Below are 17,782 nucleotides of genomic sequence, written 5' to 3'. Positions count from 1 at the left end.
TCGAAAAAACACACCTGCACAGCGGGCTTTAGAAGAAAAAGACGCTACAGCGCGAGTCGGGATGGAGCGGCTCAGAAGAGCAGTGAAATACGTGCGAGGCCGTGCTGATCTCCGCAATTTGAAGCTTTGTATAATAATTATAAAAAAAAAAGGGTTGCTACTATGTGAATATCACTTATCACGGGTTCTTTTTGGAACGTAACCCTCTCGAAAAACAAGGGATTACTGTATATGAATACTCATTTATATATATATATATATATATATATATATATATATATATATATAAGTAAGATCTTTAGGTTTTTTGCCAAATAAATATGTTGAGAATGCATAATACTCTCCCATGTCTCTTTTTGATAAGGATACTACCATTTACTTATTATATTATAAAAATATTAACCTTATTCACATAAAGGGACAGGACAGGCTACTCCTCCCAAAACGTACCAAAAAATACCGTGATATTATACTGTCACCGTTCAAAAGATGAAAAATACCGTGATAATAATTTTAGGTCATATCGCCCACCCCTAACATAAACATTGAAACTACGTCAAGAAACTTTAGACTGTCGTGAACATCAGGGGAAAAAAAGTTTGTGTTTATCATATTCTGTTCTTTAGATATCGGCAGTAGAACATAGGGTGGTTTCAGCGAAAACACAAGGTTTGGACCAAAAAAAAAAGGCGTTAGCTGCCGGTATTTCTCTGTGTCGTCTCTCTGTTGTCTCGCCATTTCTCTTCTGCACCGTCTCCCTCCTTCTTCCTCTTCTAGCGCCATAACCTATCCATAACTTTTCTGCCATATCCTTCAGTGTTTCCCCTACCATTGTATAGGCCTGGCGGGGCCACCACGCCAACGAGACCCCCCTTCAGGCCTAAAAAAAATAAAAAATCAATGATCATTTATGTTTAGGAGTAGGGGTGGGTATTGGGAAGGACCTCACGATACGATACGCATCACGATACTTGAGCCACGATACGATACACATTGCGATATCCCGATTATGCGATATCCCGATTATTATATTCTACATAGTTCACCTAAAAATTTAAAAATGCATTACACATCTTAAAATCCAAGTTGTATATATGTACATCAGATGATAGTGATGGATCTTAAAATCCGAGTTGCACGTTCATCAGATTAAAGTGACAATTCATGGGACAAACTGAGTCAAAACAATGTTTTATTATAACTATACAAGCTAAAGTTACAACATATTTGTATATGTTTTTCATATTATTTACATCATATGAAATTAACATTAAATTTAGTATGAGGTTGCTTTAATTATGTGGCAAATGATAAACACAAGAAAGATGGGTACTAAAACCAAGGACAGGCTCAGTGATCAGTCAGTATAGATATAAATCCATAAATAAATAAACCTCTGTCCATTATTTTTCATTTTTTAAGGACAGGCAATTGTGTTATATAAAAAATAAATTATAAAATGAAATAAAAGGTGAAATAAAACCTGAGCTCAGTGCAGGGCCCTCCCAGGGTTGGTGGAGAGTGGCAATGCCCAGGACTGTCACTTAGGTAGGAGCACTGGATGATATAATGGGAAAAAGATCGGGGATAAAAAAAAATAAAAGAGCGCAGGCATATTATCATACATTATGGGATGTATAGAGTTTGTAGCTAACCGTCAAAAAAAGAAAAAATATTGCGGGCGACAGACAACATGATATAAAGAAATCTTTCCGCCATGTACGTGTGTTTGTGTTTGCATGTGACGCTGCAGGGAAGCATGAAGGAAAAAACAGCACGACGACACACCATGCGTCCACGGGGTGCTAGCGCCAGGCACACATGTGAGCGCGTCAAGGCTGATTTATGGTTCTGCGTTACACCAACGCAGAACCTACGGCGTAGGGTACGCGGCGTCACGCACCGTACGTTGCACGTCGCCGCGTACCCTACGCCGTACCCTACGGCGTAGGCTCTGCGTTGGTGTACTCGGCCTCTGTGGTTCTGCCTCCGAGCAGGAAAGCGGTGAAAAGTTAAACCATTAGCGATCTTTTCTCCACATCTGTTGTGTGGAGCTGCTGCAGCCACAACACAGCAACGGGTTACCAGCTTCTGCTGAGCCCTGCGCTCCACGCCCCGCCCATTTTCGTCTCGACTACGAATCGGGAAGGAGGGGGAAGTGACGTATGCCGTAAAGCAGTCAAAGCCGTAAAAATGTGTAGTTTTTTAGTGTGGCAGGGTTCCTACCATGCTCCTCAAAGTTACATAGTGCCAGTGAAAGCGATACAGACCCCCTCAGACCATGACAGAGGTGTCATTAAACCTGTTGTAAGTTGATGTACCATCACAATGACTCTGGAAATATGATATTAAGGTGGAAAAGTTACATAGTGCTGCTTTAATGTGAAAATCGATAAACTGTGAAATCGGTTCCGTGAGGGACCCTCTGCCAGAAACAATCGGACGGCCCGGGACAGGCTCTTGACAACTTTTATGAACTTTAGGTAGAGTGTAAAAAATAGGCCGTATAGGATGGGCTTGTAACAAAAACTTATATTCCTCCTGTGAAATGAATTGACAGCCGCCCAGTCGAGAGTGATCTTAATTTCTTTAGAAAATTTAAGAGTGGGGTCATAGCTCAGTGGGGTGTAAAAGGCAGTGTTACTCAATTGGTTCATTATTTCTGTGCAATATGCCTCTTTATTCTGTAACACTACAGCACCTCCCTTATCAGCCATTTGAATTACAATAGTATCATCATTAGAGAGATCCTCAAGAGCTTGTTTTTCTTTAGGGGATACATTCGAAAAGCATTTGTTAGTATCCGAAGACAAAAGAACTGACATGACATCATCTCCAACCAAACGGCAAAATGTCTGTACAGAGGCATTAGTCAATGGGGGAACAAAAGTACTTTTTGGTTTAAATCTCCGGTCTGTTCGTGGCGTTGCAGTCGCTCCCCCTGTGCCACCCAGACCATTACGCACAGCAGGAGAGTTGTACTCAGTGTCTTTGCAAAAAAACGCTCTCAACTTAACAGTGCAAAAAAACTTAAAAGAGTTCAACTTTTGTCGTGAATGGATTAGCTTCTTTGGATGGCACAAAGGACAAGCCCTTTGATAATAAAGAAGTTTCATAGTCAGTAAGATGTTTCTTGGATAAATTGATTATGTTCGATACCTTGGGGATCTCCTTGCGCGCCTGATTGCGCCTCCTGCCTCCCCGTCGCATCGGCCTCCTCTTGCGATGCCTCCGGTCTCGATGGTGCGCCGTGGCGGTGGCTCTAAAAAACGTGTCTGGCTGGATGTGGCCTCACCCCCGGATTCATCCGTAGACAGGCCGCTGGATGACGGAAAATACGGTACTCTGACAGCACTTGAGTAACTTTTTCCGCACATGAACTGGTGCATACAGCTGCTGGACCCTGTACCGGGTCCGTCGGGGGGGGGGGGGGGGGGGTAATCTTTACAAGATCCGCAGTATAAGGATGAAAGAGCCGCATGCGGCTCCGGAGCTGCGGGTTGCCGACCTTTGGTCTAATGGATGCAGAACGTAACCCCAGCCTCTACTGTAGCGCCTTATAATGCGGTGCGTCTTATATATGGAAAATGTTTTAAAATACGTCATTCATTGAAGGTGCGCCTTATAGTGCGGAAAATACGGTAATTTATGACGAAGTCCCTCTAAAAAACGTGACAGGAAAAAGGTGCAGTGGAACAAAACCAGAGCGTATATTGTAATTTGGGGCGCATTATCTCGCTGAAACAGGACAGGGGGGCGGGCGGGGGTGACTTCACTAATAAAACCAAGTTGAACTTAGTGATTTTCAACATCGTCATATTATATTGTTTAGCCAAAAATAGATACATTACCTCTTCGCTATACATCCTGCAAACGACCGCTTGAAACAGAAAAGTAGTTTTGAAAGTCCGTCCCGTCTTATTTCATTCACTATCAAAACAAATGCACGCGACGGGGACAGGATCTTTCCGGCAGTACGCGCTGGTGCTCATGGGAAATGTAGTATTCTTTCTGGTAAAGCACTACCGCTTTTATCCAAAGGAGCCGCCAAACTCAACAAAAGCTGAAAGTAACATTGTGCTGCTTTAAGCTGTGCTTTTAGTGCAACTAAGCTTTTCCCTGGCAACCCTTTCAAACAAGCCATACTCATGCAATCTTTTTCCTAACTGAACTGTTATGAACTTTAACATTCAACATGCATAAGTGAAGCCTGTAGAGTCTGACATTGGGTTGAACTTGCTGGGATATCGACTCTTATATGTTTCACACATGTGAATAATCTTTACAAAAGATTGAGGAACTTTTCAAACTTTCCCAAACTGATTACTCCTCTAAGATCACTACTGAAGTCTTTCCTCATTCAACCTGAATACTAAAGGCTGACAGGTCGCCAAATCTCGATGATCACCTCATCAAGTTGATTGATTAGAATCCCCTGGCTGTGAGTAATAACACAGTCAACACAGACAAGCATGTAATGTGTGTCATTCATACATTTACTGTATTTACCTACTTGTAACCTGGCATTATCAGATAAGCTCTTCTTCATTTAGGTCCATCGAGCCTTAGTTACTTTTTCCTGTCACTGCTTTGCTCTTTTTCCTGGACACCTGGCATCCCTTATTAATGCGGAGGGTGACCTTTAATGTCGGACACAAAAATGGCATCTCAAGTGGATTATGAAGCAAAATAATTTGAATAGACATAACACTATTTTAAACAGAGATGACAGTTCCTTTACCATCCAGAAAAGTGTGTGTATATTTTTATTTATATATATATATATATATATATATATATATATATATATATATATATATATATATATATATATATATAAATAATGCTTGTTTTTGACCCTTTGATGTAATTTTTCTTTTCTAATTGGACTCCCAGTGAAGCAGGGGCCACTTCTGAATCAGATTAAGGGGGGAAGTTGTCAGGATCTCTGAAATGACGCCTCAAAGTCAGCTAACCATATAGTTGATGGGCGTTTTAATAAGGTATTTTTGAAGACGAAAGTAGAAACCTATGCATACCATGGCTTTGTTTTCAACACTATAATTTTACTTTCATGTCAATGTGGTGACGAAGGCAAAACGGATGCTGTAAATAAGCATTGAAAGTATATATTGAGACAGTGTTTCTTTTGTCTATGTGACAAAAAAGTTAGGCATGCTTCAGGGAAGCTACGTCAGAGGCGTTGAACAGATAATGGAAGATAGGGAATCAAAATAGTACGCTGATATTTTCAGATTCACTATTAAAGCTTTTTTTTTTCCCTTATTTAGTTTCATTATGATAAACAAGAACAGCTTTAAAGACAGGATCAGATGCAAGATGCATCTTATTTATCTGCAAGTGAAATAAATGAAAGACTTTAAAGGAAAATAATAAATAACAGTTCTAAAAATGTGTTTCTTTTATTTACTGTATTTCTTGAACAACAGCTTTGGATGTAAAAGTGCTTGCATTCATAAACCAGCTCGAACTCTTCAGATGGATGGAGAACTTCAAAACTTAAAGTTGTTGCCACCATTATAATGGCAAATCCTTTGTAGCCATAGCAGCGACCAGAGTAATACAAACTAACATGAATGCTGATTTGTTCCTTGTGCTGCTGCCCTAACAAGACATGTGGTTGCTGTTTTTTGTTGGCTGAATTCTCCTGCTTCTTTCTCCTTTATTATAACTGACAAACTTTCTAAAACAAGACACATGATTAGCTTGACGATATGACCATTGTAAAACAATATGCTGATCTAACAGTTTACTGAAAATCAGAATCTATTGTTTTTTCATCTCACCGAGGCTCACTATCTTGTAATAAGAATCTGTTGAGTATAGACTATTTATAAAAGTACAGATACTATCACATATCTGTGATTTAAGCTTGTTTTTATGTCGTATCCCTGTCAGATAAACATAATGTATAAATTAGATGAAAATATTGCTGATGTAACAGAGAAAACTTGTTTGTAAACTTTGCTCTAGCAAGAGTTTAGGGAAGTTAAGAAAAGAAAAATTCACAACACACTGTACATAAGATTGTGTGCTGCATAAAATACAATATATGTGTCCCCACAATAACGTTTTGTTATTGTGGTGCTTTTATTTTTATAGGTCAAATGTTCTAAATCTGCAGTCCTTTAATGAAGAAAGAGATTGCCCAGATGGTGTTTATAACTTTATTTAGGATTTACATCTAGCGCCAAAAAAATTCACATTTTTGAATCATTTAAAAAACTAGCTTTATAACAGGAAAATTATCACATTTTAAAATAAATTTGAAGACTATCTTTATTATTATGGTTGTTGTTGTTGGAAAAGCTCCTCACTACAATAAAACGCAATCTTCTCTGAAAATGCTCTTCGGATGCATTATCACTTGCCTCTAAGAAAGATTTTCACCAAAATTGACCTTAACTTTTCACTTACTGTTTGATTGAAATCTATCAGACAGCTGCATTAGAAAGTCATGGAAAATATGATAACTGGATCCTGTTATTCTCATAATGCACAGGATAAAATGTCAATGGGCTTCAGCTAATTGTATCAGTGATGCTTTTTTATTAAATTTTTCTAAAAGCCACTCCAGTTTCCTTGCCAAAGATGTCATATTAATTTAGGTTTGAGACCTTGAGAGAAGGATAACTCAATTTGTACATTAATATAGCTAGTCTATGATACATTTTGAGGGAATTAAAAGCACACACAGCAAAATATATTCTCTATGATAGAATGCTACTCAGTTACAGAATAATGGCTTTTAAAGTTAACAATAGCTATACTTTGTTTTTCATTAAGAACATTTAATTCCCTAGAATATAATTTGTTCAATATACGATAAAATCAATCGCTTTTGTTTGTTAAAGTAGCCACTAAGTAGGTTGACCACAGAGTTATAGGCTTTAAAATGCATAACAAGATAAATCCAATCCAATCCAGCTTTATTAATAACGCACTTTAAAACAACCACAGTTGACCAAATTGCTGCACAGTGGACATAAAAAATGCACAGATATAAAAGACAATCAAATCAGGTAAAATTAAATATACACTATCAAAAAAAATACAGTAAAGTATAACTGAAAATAAGAAAGAAGGCGAACAACGTGTAAGGTGTCAAAGGCCAAGAAAAAGAGAAGCATTTTAAAAGGCTGGGCAGAAGACTAGAAGGAGAAGACTTCTAATGTATAAAGGCAAAATATTTTCCTTCTTTGGAGCCATAATAGCAAAGGCCCATTAAGCTTGCGCATAGTTTTGACTACTCGTTGGAGCAGCTGGTCAGCTGATTTGAGGGAATGGGTGGGTATGTAAGGCCAAAGCAGCTCATGGAGGCCGGGCGGAGGTGGAGCATTTGGAGCTTTAAAGGCAAACAAAAGAATTTCAAAATGAATCCTAAAAAATATTCAGGCAACCAATGGAGTGAGGAATGTGCTCACGTGCAGGAGCATTCTGGACCATTTGAAGGTGAGCGGTAGAGGAACAACTAACTCCAGTAGAGAGTGCTTTACAGTAATCCTGCGGAGCTGTTTTGAAGGGATTACTTTTTTTCAAAATTCTGCCATTTTAACCCCCAGATTTGTGACAGTATAGCTGTTAAAAAAACAGCTCTACAGAGGGGGTCTCGGTGATGCTGTAAAATATCATCACTTCAGTTCAAAGAAAGAGTGTGTACTTTTATGTTCTTGTAACAACATACACTTTAAATGACTCTCTCTCTCTTTCAGTATTGTGTCATTCATTCTCTGATGTATTCTTGGTTACACCTGATGTGGCACGATTCACCAAGACTCGAGAAGAGCCTCGGTATCGTTCAGCTGTACTTTAAATTTATGAAGCGGTCTGTTGTTACATACATTTTTGGAATACTATAAGTTCACACAAGAAAAAACATGATAAAATGAAATAGTAATAAAAGGCTTTTTTACTTGTTCCCACTCACTTTCTCAGTGCTTATGCTTCCATGGTTTCTATGGCAACAAGAGCAATTTTCACTCATATCTTCTTTTTTTTTTTTATTTAAAGCAGTTTGTTGTTTGATCAAATTCACTTGTATAGAATCCCTCAGCAGATAACCAAAGCTGAAGCATTGCCATAACCTTCCTATGCACACTTCTAAAATACTTGGAAATGTATGCAAAAATGATTTTGTATGCGATTATAGATATAGATTATAAGAATAAACTCCACAACAAGTTTATTTCCTATCTCTCTTTGTATGTGGAGTAAACAGGCAAGCCCTGGAGAGAATTATTATGCTATTAATCAAAATAAAGACTAAATATGAACACGAGCAACTTTTTTTCTCATTATCAGCTCTGGGTTTCCAAATTAGTCTCCAACTTTCTTGTTTTGCTTCTTGACGCACTCTCTCATTCGACCAGGTTATTATACCTTAATGAAGACTCTTAGGGCCTGATTTACTAAAGGTTTGCGTGTGTTAAAACGTGTGCAAACTTGACAGCACCCGCAAACCAATGTGCGAGCTGATCTACTAACAGCGTGCAAAGACGACTGCGTCTCTGAAATGCGCAAAATTGCACACGCAATTCAGTTAGTACTTTTGCCCTGATGAATAATCAATATGGGGCGTACCCGGCAGAAATCCTGAATACTGGGAGGGGAAGATGCAAATTGCTCCATTTACCACGCGCAATGAGATTTACCAAGCCTGAAAGTAATTCCGCGTATTGTGATTGCGTCTGTATTTAATACGTTCGAAAGGAAGGTGCTAATCTGCTGCTGCCGTTATTGTGGCAAGGAGGCGACATCCAAAATCAAAGAATACGCAGAGAGAGAGTCTTTATTCTGCTGCATGCTATTTTAAAAATGGTTGCACAAGTTTTATTAAAGGCCACGTTTTCTTTAGTTCTTCGCCTTATATCTTGCCACCTTCTCTTATTGTTCCCCCCTCCACTCGCCCACAAGCAGGCCAAGCCTTTGTGCAAAACTTTGTATTTTATTGATTACTTATCTTATTGAACGTGAAATCATCCTTCGTAAATTACATTTGATTAAAACCCGTGCTTATTAATCACAAAACACAGGTTAAACATCATGACCAAATCTGCTGTGTCAGGATCAGCGCAGAGACTGCAGCTTCGCCTGAATTATGGTTCTGCGTTAAATCGACGGTGCGGTGTGCGTCGCCGCGTACCCTACGCCGTCGGTTCTGCGTTGGTGTGACGCGGAACCATAAATCAGCCTTTAGTGTGCGCTCTGTGCGCTGTTCTGAACACTTCTCTTCTTTCGGCCATATGATGGTCCCGTCTGTCACACATTTACTGTCAGTGTTTGCTATATAATATATAATATTTGCAATATACTGTGGACATCTGAATAAAAACTTAACTCATAAATAGATGAATCAAAGCGCTCTCCAGCTCTGTGTCTGATTGTCTTTTTCTCCTCAGATCATGCCGAGCACCGCCTGGGTCACGCAAACCCGACCAATTCAATATTAAAATCAAATTCGGTCCTGTGGCCCGTTTTTCTATTTCGTATTTTTGATCTGTGCCTAAAATTGAAATATGAAAAACCAGACGTTTTTCCGTTTTTTGTGTTACCAACTGCATTTATTCTATCGCAGATTTTCTCCGATATTGCGTTTCTTTTGGTAATGTTTAAATGTCTTTGCTGTAGTTCATGAATGTGTTTATTTGCCTCTTCCACTAATATCTCTAACTCGTCAAATTTCATTTTGCGCTTGTGACTTGTGACTGTGCATTCCATCCAGACTCTCCATGGCGCAGATTTTGCGCTCGCAAACCTTAAGACACGCAACACCTCATTTAAATACTGCTGTTTGCACCTGTTATCAATTGCGCACGCAATCTTAGTTGATCAGCCGCAAACCACACGCAAACAGCACGCGCAAACTTTTTCAGTGCACACGCAATTTAGTACTCTTTATTTAGGATCTTAGTAAATCGGGCCCTTAGTGTCCAGCTAATGTTGTAGATTTCCAAGCATATCAATATCCATATGTGAGGGATTAAGTCAGCAGCTTTCTCCTTATTTTACAATATTCTGTTGGCAGTCAGCTTTCTGGTCTTTGTCATGGTCCCAGTAGGTCTATCTAGAGGAGCATGCACATCTTCTGCAGACTTTCAGAGGATACGTTGTCACCAAGCCTTTGTAAGGGATCACAGGCGGTTAGGATATCCAGCCTGGCTATGATCTTCCATCTCATGTCAGCTGCCTTTGTCTTAAGGTTATAATTTTAAGCTTTGATAACTTAGATGTTGGTTTTTTTTAAGTGTCTGTAGGGCCACTATCTCCCACGTGACATGTGAAGGCATTTAAGTCATGAATATTTTATTCAATATTACACTTCTCATCAGCACATCTCTGTCTTCCTTCATGTGATGTGGAGCTTTTTAATCCAGGTGACATCAAGCCCATGGCAAAGCATTATTCATATGTCATGCTAATAGATCTACACTGCAAAACCCATTTCTAGGAAAGTTAGAAGACTGTTTTAGATCATTTTTACTAGTTTTAGGAATTATAGTCCTGTACATTTTTCTAACTCCACTGGCAAAGATATTTTGCCTTAAATAAGGCAATTTTGACTAGATTTAGGAATATTAGGGTTATTTGTAGAGGGGCTCCTTGTTATATAAGGCAAGATGCTTTTTATAAACTGGATTCAAAATCCATTGACAAATCAGGCTCAAAATAAATGAGAACCTGTGAGAATTAAACCCTAAATATTCAACTTTTCTAGGATTTTCTGGCCTAGAATATCTGCCTTTGAATGAGAAATACATGTGGTTTTTCAAAACTGCAGGAAGAAACAAAACTATCCATGTTTATTGTTCAGTCTCCTTATTATACAGAGCAAAAAAAACGTATTGCTAAATGTACACACTAAAACCACACAATGTTGAGAATAAGGCCCAGTCCCAATACTCCCCACTACCCCTACTTTTCAGCCCTACCCCTAGATTTTGCGCCTTCCCATGAGGGTAGTGGTGTCCCAATTCCTCTTTTCATCTAGGGGGAGTGCGGAAAAACGAGGGTGAGTGGATATGAATCTAGACCTACAGAGCGAGGGTTTTCAGATGCACCCTAGCTGTCCTAGGGCCAGAAAAAATTCCCAGAATGCTTTTCGTCATTTGCGGACTGAATAAAAAAAAAAAAAAAAAACATGGCGGACATTTCTTATTTTTTAGTGAATAAAATCAATATTTTGAGTTAGTTTCTGCATAAAAATGCATTTTGATTACATTTCTAGTGAGAAATATATATTTTACTTTCATAATATTCACTCAGTGAATGTATATAATCACTCGCTTGCCCGTTGTTGCGAAGTCTTTTTCAAACCTCGCCAGAATAAAGGCTGATTTATGGTTCCGCGTTACACCAACGCAGAGCCTACGGCGTAGGTTACATGTCGACGCGCGCCGTAGGCTGTACCCTACGCCGTAGGCTCTGCGTCGATTTAACGCAGAACCATAAATCAGCTCTGGAGCCGGCAGGCAGAAATCTCGAAATTTTCGGAGCAAATTTCTTAACAGGCGTAGCTACAACTGTTAGATTTAATCTATTAAACCAACATTTATCTTCCTAAATGATTTATTTCAGCCAGCGGTAATTCTCCACAGAGCTGCAGGTTTCTCCCCGGGACGACGGCGCAGGTTGACCCGGCGATCACGTCTGTACTCCGGCCGTGAGCTGCTGCTGCTCCCCAGGCCGGCGGCTCTTATCATCGCCGAAAACATCGGATCAAATTTCTTAACAGGCGTTATTTGGATAAACTGAGCCCAGGTTGGGGATCTTAACGGTTACTTTTACACCTGAAAAAATATTAAAACTTAATAAAGTGGCATATTAACAGCGCTACAGCGGAAATTAAAACAGCTTTTAGCTCTTGGCTTCCTGATATGGTGTGACGTATGTGCAAACGTAACTACGCAGTCGCTAACGTACCCGAACGTAAACCATGCAGTGACATAGCAAGCAAAATTTAGGGGTAGTGCTGAAAAGTAGGGGTAGTGGGTGTATTGGGACAGGGCCCTGGGAAGATTACAAGAGCCCTAAAATTTGGGGCTTCATTTTTAGGGGTAGTGGTAGTGAGGGAGGGCTAGTGGTAGAAAGTAAGGGGTGTATTGGGATTGGCCCTAAGATGGCTCTAACCAAAAGTCAGTATTTGTGATTTCTATTAAAACCAAACACAGATTTACAAACATCAGACATCGTAAGAATAAAGGAGGAGGGAATGCTGTGCTGGTTACCAACAGGCATTATCCGGGTCATGCTACCTTAAAGCAGCACAACATAACTTTCAGCTTTTCTGAGTTTGGCGGCATCTTTTGGACAAAAGCGGTAGTGCTTTACCAGAAAGAACACTACGTTTCCCATGAGCACCAGCGCGTACTGCCGGAAAACTTCTGTCCTGTCGCGTGCATTTGTTTTGATAGAAGACGGGATGCTTTTCTGTTTCACCAAGTGAACAGACGGAACGCAAAAAAAGATGTTAAACTGCTGGAAAGGAACTGGAATTTAACGGGACACCTTAAACAAGGAAGCCAGGGAGTGGTATATGGAGAAAATAATGATTATTAACGGTTTGGATCCATATGAAATCCCTAAAGAATGGAGCTCCTCGTCGGAGCTGCACTCTTTAGAAGGATTTACTGCCGCAGTTCTGCAGAACCACCTTCTCCGGCTACCTTGTTTAGGAGTGTTTGGCAGCTGCTTTGGTAAACGTTTGACTCGCCATGTGTTTCAATAAATTAGTATAATAGTACAACATACAGTACATGTTTTGTATCCCTCTTACTTCTCTTTTCTTTTTTTTTGACTGCTATATTATGTTGAAGAGGCTCCGAGGCGTGAGAAATATTTTTGTTTTCCTCGTGAGATTAGTTTTTTCCTCTGCAGCTACAAATAAGAGTTAATATTTTTTCCTCAACAAACTAGTTTTATCTGAAGATTGGGGTTAATTGCACCGCAGAGAGCTGGCCAGCAACTGCGTTTAGCTCGCGAAGTGGGGAATAAAACCCGTGTTTTGATCCGACCCGGTCTGTGTGAGTGTTTGTCGTACTGTGTGAAAGGTTTGGTCGTTACAGCCACGATCCAAGCGAGCCGACAACTCTTTCACTCTATATCAGTTATATCAGATACTTGGCCGGCCTCCGTGGTTCTGCCTCCGAGCAGGAAACCGGTGAAAAGTTAAACATTTAGCGATCTTTTCCCCATGTCTGTTGTGTGGAGCTGCTGCAGCCACAACGCAGCAACGGGTTACCAGCTTCTGCGGAGCTGCGCTCCCCGCCCATTTTCGTCTCGACTACGAATCGGGAAGGAGGTGGAAGTGACGTATGCCGTAAAGCAGTCAAAGCCGTAAAGATTTGTAGTTTTTTAGTGTGCCAGGGTTCCTAACATGCTCCTCAAAGTTACATAGTGCCAGTGAAGGCGATACAGACCCCTCAGACCATGACAGAGGTGTCATTAAACCTGTTGGAAGTTGATGTACCATCACAATGACTCTGGAAATATGATATTAAGGTGGAAAAGTTACGTAGTGTCACTTTAAGGAGTGGACATGTGACCCTGGAATCAAAATGCTGCCCAAAAGTTCCTCCATGCCATCTAACGAGAGGTTGCTGGTGATGTACTGAAAGCCACATATGCCTGTATCTCCCTATTACCTCACGCCACCACTCCCTTTGTTTCTGTTTGATTAGATGATAGCAAGCTAAAATGCACAAATTAATTCAGGCAGTATAGACATTACAACCATACCACTTTCTTTGCTACACTTTGCAACTTTTCAACAGATTTTACAACTGACTCACCAGAGGAAATAAAACAATGGACTTATTTCATTTTATAATTAAACAGCTCATCTTCCCTCCTTCCACTGGGAGCAAGAGGAGAGGCAAAAGAGCTGAGCTGAGAGCTGGAAAAGAGGCTGCAATGGAGGAGGAGGGCAAGCTTCAACAGAGGACAAGCAGGATGTGTGTTTAGCAAAGGAAAACATCACAGGGTTCAAGGTGAGGAGGAATCGAGGCCCCCACCCCGTAGACATCAATCCTTCATCTTCCTGGATCCAGTGTCCCCCCCCTCACACCTACACCCTGCACCTCAGTCATGGACCTTAACACAGCTCCATCATCATCGCTGTACATGTAGCATGAAATGAATATGCATCCCTTCAACAATACAACGACAAAGCATCTTCATCTTCCCACACATCAACTGTGGGTGTCTAGCTATATTATTCCCACTCAAATCATGGTGCAATCTCTGATGCGTGCCTTTGTAGAAAAGGGTGATGGCTCCAAACGAACCTCTTCAACAGGAAAGACCAACACGTGCTCACCGTCATGGAGTTTCCTTCACAGATACATGACCTCTGCTTTGCTGAACATTAATCGTGGCAACAAGAATTCCTGACATTACTAGATTTTTCAAACATTATTGGATCTGACTCGAACACCATGAACAATCCGAATTTTTCTCAAATTTGGTAAGTCAGTCCATCTCAAATGATAGATGAAACAAAAATGGGGGAAACAAATTGAAATTTAAATAGTTTTTTTTGTTTTATTTGGCTCACAATATAATGTAAAAGAAAAAGCCAAACAATATAAAATGTACATGCATCAATACATTTGATTGATCAGATGTTCGTAATGTCAATTTTCTTTTACATGCTAATCCCAAAAAGTCCTCCAATCAAAACACGTATTTATAAGAAACTTGATTCAGTTCATCTTTTATCGAAATAGGTTTGGCTGTGAAAGAAGAATGATATTTTGACTCCTTGTGTAGGCTTGTTGTCTTGCTGTGAGACACCAGCCATGTCAGCATACTGTAGGTCACACGTGTTGATGAACAGGAGCTTAAAGGGCATGAACAGATCACTGACAAAACTCATGAACCGTAACCTAACTTGAGGTCAGACATGCTTGTGCTTGACAGCTCTGTATTAAAGAAGGAGAAGGAAGAAAGGCTGAAATGGTGGGCTTGGACATACGAGCCTGGCTATGAGAGGGGATGGTATGATTGGAACATGGGCTAATTAAAGCAAACTGATACAGGCAAAAAAAAAAAACAATTTATTGAAGCGGATCACTAACAGTGACGAGGGTGCATTTCCACCTCAAACAGCAGACGACTTTAATGCTCAAAGCCAGTAACAATTGCATCCAGATTGGGACTTTTAATTTTAAAACAACTGGCAGTAAACAGAGAGGCCACTGTGATACAACAGTCAAAATGACGGACCTTCCAGGAGCTGCAGGGTATGAGGACGCCACCAAAGAGAAGAGAGAAAAAAGGTGTTCATAATAAATAGATATATTAATACATGCATAAAAAAACACTTTACTCTATTTTATTTAGTTGAAAAATTAAACAAGGACGGGAATAAATAAGTTGATAGCAGACAGTCTCTGAAGACATCTTAAAATGCCTCCGAGCAATGCAATGAGAGTGACTAGGGTTATAAATGCGCCTGCGTATTTTTAGCTGTTTTTCAGCGTCTGAAGTTATAAAAAGAAGCATATTACATTTAAAATACCAAACTTGGCAGGTATCAGTGATAAACTTGATCACTTGTACGTTGTCAAATCACCTCACATGATGCACAAATTTAGTCTTTGCGTGTGAAGTTGTCAGGAACAGAATAAATAAATAAAAATAAACAAAACCTTGCATATCCCTATTTTTGTAGTAGAGAAATAAATAAATACCTCGAAGTGATTTCATCAGAATCCATCCAAGAATATATCCATTTCCTGGGTGACTATATGACTATAGAGGTTAAGAGTTGTCAAGGAGAACATACTAAATGCTTTCCTTTTCTTATTGATGCAATACAATTCTAGGATTTAAAATGTTTTGGGGGCTATTGTATCTTTATTAAAAAAAACAAAAAAAACGATTTATTGCTTCAATTAAACTTTATTCAACACTTTGTAAGCTCCAAGTTCTAACATTTTTATGTATTATGGCACTAAAGTCAAACTGCTGCTTTTGGAACTGTGATGAATTCTAGCTGCACACATATCATATCCAATATGCTTAATGACCTCATTTAGCTGGGGGGAGGTGAAGGTGCTCTTAGCTTGCCACATTTTCCTAATTGTTTTTTAATTACACCTCAGACTGTATCATCTGCAGTCACTTAAGACAGCAGGTCAGTTTTCTGATTGAGAACACATTGATGAAATATTAATTTACTCAGGTTTTCAGATTCAATCCATTACATGTCATAATGCTTGTATTAAGGAACTATTTTTCCATCATGTTATGTTAGATACATATGTTACACACGCACACACACACATACATGTATATATCTATAAATGTAAATAATACATTCATATCACACTCATCTGCCTTTTTTTACTATGTGTAACAATGGAAACAAGATTTGCATTTTATATTAATTTCAAAATACCCAACATCACAGATTAATTCAGGTATGATAATTTTTTTTATCGTGTTTTAAAAGACTATTGCTTTGTTTACCTTCTATTATGATGCACTGTGCTTTTTCTTTACTTGACTGCTATTATTGTTTTTCATAGAGGTTTTATCCTCAAAAGAGGTTTGCTTTTAAAGTCCAGGGCATTTCTTTAAATTTAAGGCATTGGAACTGAAGCCTGTGTGTTTTAATGACAAGCAAGGACGTGTATTTTTTTTTTTATTTTTTTTTTTTGTGAAGACATGACGAGCCCCGAATGGTAAAAAGCATTCACTTTTTCATGTCGGGTGTATATGGTCACAGCCAGCATGCGGAGGTGAATTGTTAGGTCGTATGTGTTTGTTTTCTTGGGTTTGTCCAAGGATGAGGACAGTGGTCAAACTCCAAATTTTAACTGTAATCAAAATCAGTCTTCCTTAATCTAAGCTATGTGACATTAAAGAAGTTAGTTTTAAAGTGTATGAATTCACATTGGTAATTATTACACTATTTAGACGGAGAAGGCATTCTTTGAAACCCACATGAATTGATTTTTTAGATGCTTCATCTAGCTTGAATTGGACATTTTGGCAGCTACAATCAGTTGATAAATCTAAAAGTGGGCTATCGCTATAGGAGTCAGTAAGCAAAGTTCATTGAAAGGCTAAAGGGGCACTATTTGTGGCAATAGAAGAACAGTTACGGTCTTGATGACGGTGAATGAATGGGTGATTTTTAAGAAAAATTATAGTTAATGGTATTTTTTTTTTAAATCTGTCGTTTGATAGCTCAAAGACAGCATGTATACTTTGTCTTTGTTTTCTCTTCCCTGCTGCGCTTTCATTATGTGTCAACTTCAACAAACTCCGGTGAAGTGGAAGCACTCAATATCCCCCTGTTCTGGACCATGTGATGGGTAAACTCTAATGGGAGGCTGCACAGGGTGCATTGGTCCACTAAGAGACCACTAAGCTCATCTTCCAGAAAAAAAATGTGCTGGAGCAAAAAGAACATGAACCCTGATTTTAAAATGCTTCAAAATCTCTATTTGTGTACTACTGGATGCTTGGGAAGTACAGGACAGTTTCAATTACAGGGTTTAACCAAGAAATTGTTAAACAGTATTCAACAACATGTAAGAGAGCTACTCAATGGTTAATGTTTCATTTAAGTTTTTATCACTCTCTCTCAAGTTGTCTCCAATCCATATAAACCTGGATGCTAGCTCCACCAGAAACAGCCATTATGCTAATGCTATGTATAATTAAATATTTTTAATGGATTTCATATAATTTATTCACTTGTTTCTACGCATGGGGAAACGAAGTTGTCAGAAATTTCCAACCCCTTGCGAGG

Source organism: Cololabis saira, chromosome 7, assembly GCF_033807715.1.
Source record: "Cololabis saira isolate AMF1-May2022 chromosome 7, fColSai1.1, whole genome shotgun sequence".
NCBI classification, from domain to species: Eukaryota; Metazoa; Chordata; class Actinopteri; order Beloniformes; family Belonidae; genus Cololabis; species Cololabis saira.
Note: the sequence above shows the minus strand (reverse complement) of the source record.